Genomic DNA, 7,532 nt, shown 5'->3' with positions numbered 1-7,532 from the left:
ATATGTATACGTATATGTGTGTGTGTATATATATATATATATATATATGTATGTATGTATATATGTATGTATTATGTATGTGTGTGTGTGTGTGTGTGTGTGTGTGTGTGTGTGTGTGTGCTTGTGTGTATTGATATATATATAAATGTTAAGCTCTGTGTAAGAAGTGAACAAATAAAGATATGGAATTGTATATATGAATTCTAGTAATCTTGCCTTATAATTCCTTAATTTTGAATTTTAAATTTGTAATCCTGCCAAATATAAAGAAATGATTATCTCCTTTTGTAATAGCTCTACACAAAAGGAAGACACGTACCAGCCTCCCACCACCATCACTACCACCACCAGGCACACGTATTGTCTTAAAATATTCTAGATTACCTCGTTGTACATTTTTACCGTGTGGTAGTTCTACCAATCCAACATCTGCTTTATAGAGCAACTTAGGCAATTTCTATCGAAAGATCACGCAGTCGTGTTTCTGAAACTGCACTCAGCAACGCTGATTGTATATCGTTTATAAATTTCTAGCTGTGATTCTAGATTTGTAATGCTGCGTTACTCACATTACTATAACTGATTCTAGTAGACATTATCGAGCACATATATTAACGATCCTGAATGGGATCTGGGGTGAGTTGTCTCGCCTGTCCATTACTCTCAGGTGTTTTAACACTCAACGCTTTGAGAGAGTTATCTCCACCACGCCATCTCACAGCCTACCGGTAAATACACAATGCATATACGTTAAGTATATGTGGTCGATAATGCCTATTACACTAGCGCTGCTTCTATTTCATATTTGAATTTAACCCTAGTAGAATTGTTGTTGAAGATTTAGTGATAGCTGTGTGATGCAGAACAGAGTTTACTATTCACTATAAGAAATGTCCTACTAATATGTGTGAATACGTTTAAGCTACAGGGTGGGATATACCTGATAATTCTTCTACTTTTACGTTTGCTATTATTTAATGTAAGACGGTGAGCTGGCAGAATAGTTCGCTCATAGGACAAAAATCTTAGTAACATTTCTTCTTACTCCACGTGCTGAGCTCAAATCCTACCGGGTAATACCTTTAAGAAGCACCTAGACAAATCTACATCACGGCGAGAAACTCAAAAAGGGCTTCCATATCAGACTCCCTTATTCATCAAAACTAAGCGACAAACAATGGCCGTTAAAAAGGTAATGATACTGGCGGGGCCCAACATCGCAATAGTCTTCGGGTTGAAACGTATGAAAGAATAAAAGAATATATTTACATGTTATTATATAACATTGCGGTTAGTTAGCCGTCTTTACCTTCTAAGATTGTGATTGCGGTCGACTTTATTATTCGTCCTCTAGGGATCGATAGAATACGTATCAGTCAGGCACTAGGATCGGTATAATCGATTTACCCCCTCTCCCAAAATTTCCGACCATGTGCTTATAATAGAACGGATATGTTATATATATTATATTATATTATATTATAATGTATTATAATTCTGTACGTATTGGCAGAGCAGCTTTGCTAATAGCTGCTGAAGCGACTTCATTTGTTGGCAATTTCCTCCAATGTTATCTTAGTGTTAAGTTTTCGACGAATGAGCTCCTGCGCTTTTTTCTTTCATAAATAGCTAACCACGTGTTCCATATATAAGTGTGTGTGTGTGTTTGTGCTAGTGTGTTTCTGTGTGTGGTTTTGTGTATATACAAACACACGCGTAAATGAACACATACATTTTTCAACGTATTATATATAAATGTAAGTATATATTTTATGCGCCTCCCTGTCTGTCTCTGCTTGCTTCTGTATATTTATGTATATCGTGCATGAATGTGTGTATGTGTGAGTGTGTGCGTATATGTGTGTGTAGGTGTGTATATTTGAATGTTTGTATGAGTATAAATATATGTGTGCGTGTATATATATATATATATATATCTACATGCAAACACACACATACATACACACGTATAAATTCATACATGCACACACACCCAAACGTACACAAAGACACAAACAGATTAAGAAATCTATATATGTAATTCTGTTAATAGTGAGAGAGTGAGAGAGAGGGAGAGGGAGAGAGAGAGAGAGAGAGCATTATAGGAATGTAATAAAATCTAAGAAGGATTTCATAATAGCAAACAAGAGAGAATCTATGTGTTAGAGGAGATGATGGGATATTATTTAATAACTGGAAGGAATTTATTTGGTACGAAAAAATATAGCGAATTCATTTGCTTTCATTATAAACATGATTACACACTGATGGAGATATTCTTATTGTATTCTATTTGTGTTGATGTCGTTATTAATAACATTACTATCTACTTGCTTTTTATTTTCACTCTCCTGTCGTATCTGACTCTCCCCGCCCTGTTTTCCTAATACCAATTTGCGCATATACATACTTATGTATATATATATATATATATAATCTATACACTATAAACACACACACATGTATGTGTGTATGTATATATGTATACATACATACATACATACATACATACATACATGTACATATATATAATGTATGTATATATGTATATTTATTATAGTGGTGCAACGGAACAAATATGGAAGTTGTGGTTATAACATTTGCAATATAATCGACCTTATTACTGTAGCAACTTGATGGTGTCTTAGTTTGCAAACAGTCGTATTCAAAGAAGGTTATCATTTGCTGCATTAGAACAATATAATAGAAAGTGGTAAAAATTCCCTAAGTGCTAATATATATATTTGATACTCCAATCCTTTTTCCCTACTGAAATCTCTTCCAGCAAGACTTGGCATGGCACAATAAGGCCAGATAGAAAATAAAATATATTCCATCAAATATGCCTCCAGAAAGATCCTAGGGGTCAACTGGTGGGGCCGTGTCACAGATAAGGAGATTCTGATTGGAGCAAGGTGACGACCACTACAAGATTTTGTAGCAGAGCACTGCTTCTGCCTGCTTAGCCACTTTCTCTGTCTAGCACAATGGTTCTGAACCGGAGTCAATATGGCCTTCAGGGGATCTATATAAGATTGCGTTGTTAAAAATTATGTGCAATAAATTGGTTGTATTTCTACAATGCACAAAATATTTTAATGTTTTATGCAATTCCTAATAAGATTTACTTATAGAAATACTGCAGGATTTTTTAATATAGAGTGAATAGGTGTGGACGTCCAGTAGAGTAAAATGAGAATCAAAGGGCCTCATTGGCAACCCCTAGCCTAGGCGATTAATAGTACTCGAAAACAGCCATGATTTGACACCTAATGTGTTCAGCAGCGAAGAAAGACCTTAAGTTGGAAGTAAAAGAGAAAACCTCCACGGAAGGTTCCGCTAGAAACGTCAAAATTCAAACACGTATTTTCTCTTTATGGACGCAGTTATTACAAGGGAGATAATCGTTTCTTTATACTATTTGGTGGGATTACAAATTTGAATTTAAAAGTGAAGAATTATAAGGAAAAAGTTGCAAGCGATTTATATATCTAATGCTTTATTCTGTTTACTTATTACGAAACTCTTAAAGTTTCAAGTCGGTGGGTCTCATATATACAACTATTTCATTCAGCATGGTACAACCTAAGACTTATTAATTAAGCATTTTATGAAGTCGGTCATTTCATTACAGAAGGAAATAATTGTAGTTTGGAGGAAGTTCATGGAATGTATATTTCCATTCTTTTGTTTTTTTCCCCCCAGAACATTAGAAATTTATCAATCAGGAGAAATGAAATAGATTTTAGTATTTAAATTCAAGATAATAGTGTTCCAGGTACTTCTACATTGATAAGGTGTCTTATAGTAGCTAATGAGTTCAGTTTTAACTAAAAACAATATTCAAAAGCCTTTTTTCAGTATAGTTCCTGAGGTGTTGATTTGGTTTCAAGCATCTATTTCATAGTAGTAACCCCACGTGGTCTAGCATAAGCGTCATCTCCTTGTAGACATACTACCTTGACGATACGTGCATCTCTGATCACGAGCGGAAGTAGTGGAGGGGCATCCTATCCATGTGTTGAGAGGAATTCTTTAGGGTTTGAATAATTCACCTCTGAAAACATGGGTGTTTTGTTCAACATCCTTAAATGACCCTTATTCAAGACCCTTTTCAGTGGGATGAACTACTCTACCTGCAGAAAGTTCTAACTGACCCCTACCTGCAAGGTCAGTGCGCTGTTTATCTTGATATGAGATCATCATGTTGCTCATGTATGGTTGTGATGCATGTGCTTAGGATACCCTTATCAGACGGGTAGTCACGATGGGTATATTGAGCTTCGTATATTTGTACCCAAGTGTCACTTTGATAGCATACGCTGCTCTCTCACTCAATAACGATGATGATGATGATGATATATATATATATTATATAAGCATATACTTATATATATATATATGTATGTATGTATGTATGTATATGCGTTTGTGAATATATGTATATGTATGTAAGTATATATTTATGTATGTATATATGTACGTATGTATGTATGTGTGTATGTATGTATGTATGTATGTATATGTGCTCCCTTTATGCACAGATTTTCTCGAGCTCTGTCAATATGTTGCCAGAATCCTTTCTTGTTTTCTGGGGCTCACCGATGTATGTGTTCTTAGGGAACCTTTCTTGTGGACATTCCGAACAGTTCCATTTGCTTCGAAACTTATCTCAAACACTAGTGATGCTAAGTTACGTTAATGGATCAGTTTCGAATTTTTTTTCCTAAGCTGTCTTTGTACTTTGACTGCGTTTTCAAACATTTATTTAGTATTTTCGGAGAAGTTTCTTGTTCAAAGCTTAATCTAGTATCTTTCGTTATTTCAAATGTTTTGAATCTAAAAAAAAAAAATGGTTATTAAGTTATCAACTGTGAAAACGTGTATATAATTTTTGGGACACACTGTACACACACACACACACACACACACACACACACACACACACAAATGCAGACGCACACGCACACATACACACCGGCATACACTTTTATATATTCATATATTCATACGTAGACATGAATATGAATATAGTACATTCATATTCTTACATCTGCATATATACTTACATATGCAAACATACAGATACAGGCACTACACACACACACACACTCCTACCCATACACACACACGCACATACACGCACACTCACACACACACACACACACATATGTAATTTTGTTAATAGAGAGAAAGAGCGTATTATAGGAATGTAATAAAATCTAAGAAGCATTTCACAATAGCAAACAAGAGAGAATCTATCTGTTAGAGGAGATGATGGGATATTATTTAATAACTGGAAGGAATTTATTTGGTACGAAAAAAATGTAGTGAATTCATTTGCTTTCATTATAAACATGATTACACACTGATGGAGATATTCTTATTGTATTCTATTTGTATTGAAGACGTTATTAATAACTCCACTATCTACTTACTTTTTATTTTCACTCTCCTACTGTATCCGATTCTCCTTCTTTTCCTAATAAGAATGTATTACAGAGGCACAACGCAAATATATGGAAGATATGAGTTTAAGAGCCGCAGTTAAGTCGACCCTATTACTGCAATAACTTGACTATTCCTTAGTTTGTAAAACAGTCGAACTGAAGGATGATCTGCGCTAGCACCGTTGTAGAAATTGTATAAATATTGGAATAAATCTGATACCTCGAAAAAGATATAGTACGCCAATGTTGTATTCTGTTAAAATCTTTAAACTTACTCAAGACATTGTTTTATTTTAATTTTATCGAGCCTATTGTGCCAAAAATCAAATTGAAACCGGTTGGGATTTGAATAGTCATCTAATATTATAATAAAGAAAACTGCTGATTTATTAATTTGAGTATGTAACTTTTACTACTGAAAAAGCTATTATTAAAATCTACACTGTATAGAAAATTCTCAAAATTTCTAATTTTGATATATTTTTTTATCAAAATATGTTTTTTATTTTTGAAAATTTCAACTACAAAGACTAATTTAAATTCCCTGCAAGATAACTACCTGATAGCGTTCCCACTTTCTCTCTTCTCTCGTGCAGATCATGACGTTACTAACTACAGACATATCAAAAGAAAAACGATTTTCTCCAAATCATATGTTTTATCTAGCATCAGCCATGTTATGTTGATTCCAGGATCCTTTCATATTTTTTGGTAGTTTTTGAAGAAATAGAAAGCTGAAGAAAAGCAGTAGCTTTAATTTACTTACGTCAGTTTTACCAAATATAAACTTGTCTCATTTTCAGTTAACTAAAGTATTTAATTGTTGTGCACAATGTTTTTAAAAATACTAATCATGATAAGGCATCGACTGGTACAATTCATGATAAGGACTATAAAGGAAATCTATTATATATTTCCGATAATCAATCTGTTTATTCGGTTCCCTCTTCTTGTTACTGGAGTTCATATGATGAACGGGAATAAAAGAAAATGACATTTCTCGTCTCTGTATATCTGTAATCGTGCGTTCATATAGTTTATTAATACTAAAATTCATAAAAACACGTACGTATATTCATACACATACACACACACACATATAAATGTAGTGTAATATATGGATTCATAGAATCGTGTGACTATCACAAAATGTTCCTCTACGGAACTAGGCATACAGACGAAATGGTAATCCAATACAGAGGAGCATAAGACAGAGTGCCATGAGCTGAATTCCAGAAGATCAGATCGAAGAAATTATTTCATGGGGAGTATATAAACCATGACATGTTAAAGGTATGAGAAGTGAATATATTTATTTAACCACTTCTCATCCTTAGGCTTACAACCGCTTTACAAGTCTTCTTCGTGTAATAATAATTTCAGAGCATAATATATTTAGATGCCTGCACTATGATGAAGATAAAATCGTACAATACAATTGTATATTCACAAACCAATGCACATAAAAAAAGTTAGCTCATCAGATCACTAAGAGATCAAGGTTACTCAATGATACAACTTACCTTAAGGATGACAAGGTCTTAAATAAATATATTCAACTCTCATAGCTCCTGGTGTTACGTTCTTGAGCAAGATACCACTGTATTTGAGTGCTTGTAACTATTCTGAATTTATTTAGTGAGTAGGTGCTATTAGACCAATAAATAATGAAAAGGGGACATTAGATATACCATATCAGACAAAATTACAAGAAATGGGAATGACATGTGTATATGTCATCCAGTAAAGAGCAGAAAACCAACCAGAGGGTGGTGTTTCGATAGTGTATATTATTCCAATTAAATAGAAAAAACATATCTGTATAAAAAATTTGTTTCCTATCCACGTGTACGCAGTTTCGATGCCGCAGTGCGGTAGACTCGACAGAAATCTATTAATCAAGCTTAATACTAAATCATAGTTTGTGAGTAGAATTTAGTAAACGTGAACATGTGTATAAATATACACACACAGAGAAACGAACAAGTACACACAGACACACACACATACACACACAAACACACACATATATGCATACATACATCCACGCACTTAGATACACAATATGTAGACGTACACACA

Source organism: Octopus bimaculoides, chromosome 11 (assembly GCF_001194135.2).
Source record: "Octopus bimaculoides isolate UCB-OBI-ISO-001 chromosome 11, ASM119413v2, whole genome shotgun sequence".
NCBI lineage: Eukaryota > Metazoa > Mollusca > Cephalopoda > Octopoda > Octopodidae > Octopus > Octopus bimaculoides.
This window is presented reverse-complemented; position numbering follows the sequence as displayed.